Source organism: Perkinsus marinus (assembly GCF_000006405.1).
Source record: "Perkinsus marinus ATCC 50983 genomic scaffold scf_1104296950856, whole genome shotgun sequence".
NCBI classification, from domain to species: domain Eukaryota; phylum Perkinsozoa; order Perkinsida; family Perkinsidae; genus Perkinsus; species Perkinsus marinus.
The window spans coordinates 1-1063 of record NW_003209486.1 but is presented as its reverse complement, the minus strand read 5'-3'; the positions used below and the strand labels follow the sequence as shown (position 1 = coordinate 1063).

The 1063-nt window shown below is 53.0% G+C and overlaps 1 non-coding gene across 1 annotated transcript; it reads right to left on the bottom strand.

Moving 5' to 3' along the window:
• Positions 1-471: 471 nt before the first annotated feature.
• On the bottom strand, positions 472-543 carry Pmar_PMAR001896. The gene has a single exon. It is a non-coding gene; the product is annotated as a tRNA-Gln (tRNA).
• Positions 544-1063: the final 520 nt, after the last annotated feature.

The following is a 1063-nucleotide window of genomic DNA, read 5'->3' as shown; positions in this document are numbered from 1 at the left end:
AAGCCGAGTCCCACAGTAGTCTGCAGACTCCGCGGGGTGTCAAAAGCGATCTGTGTGTTTTGCATCTCGTTGTTGTTGTGTTGGCTACCGACCTCTCAGCCGCTCTCCACCCTCACTGGTCCCATCGTGCGGTATTGCCTGCTCTGTTCCCAGCCTTGGCCAGTACCCGCGCCTTCAGATGATCGGATGTGATGACTTCCGCCTTCCCACCCGACCTTAGTGGCACCTTGGGATGGACAGCTGATCACCGGTCAGGCCGCGACACGACACCCAATTCACACAAATCTCACCCCCGCATGGGTTACAGGCGATCGCAACTCACCCAGCTTGTACAGAATCAATCAACATACTGACATCAGGTATATTTCTCGGGCGTTTGACCGGGGAGTGGTAACAGTTGTGTGGTGCTTAGAGAAGTGTCCCTTAGAGACTGAACGCAGTGTGTCGACAGTCTCATAGACAGGCAGGAATAGGTTCTATCGAGATTCGAACTCGAGTCGCTGGATTCAAAGTCCAGAGTGCTAACCACTACACTATAGAACCACGAAATGCAATTAGAGAAACTATTTCCGTACTAACATTGTTCAAAAGCCGAGTCCCACAGTAGTTCCTGCAGACTCCGCGGGGTGTCAAAAGCGATCTGTGTGTTTTGCATCTCGTTGTTGTTGTGTTGGCTACCGACCTCTCAGCCGCTCTCCACCCTCACTGGTCCCATCGTGCGGTATTGCCTGCTCTGTTCCCAGCCTTGGCCAGTACCCGCGCCTTCAGATGATCGGATGTGATGACTTCCGCCTTCCCACCCGACCTTAGTGGCACCTTGGGATGGACAGCTGATCACCGGTCAGGCCGCGACACGACACCCAATTCACACAAATCTCACCCCCGCATGGGTTACAGGCGATCGCAACTCACCCAGCTTATACAGAATCAATCAACATACTGACATTAGCTATATTTCTCGGGCGTTTGACCGGGGAGTGGTAACAGTTGTGTGGTGCTTAGAGAAGTGTCCCTTAGAGACTGAACGCAGTGTGTCGACAGTCTCATAGACAGGCAGGAATAG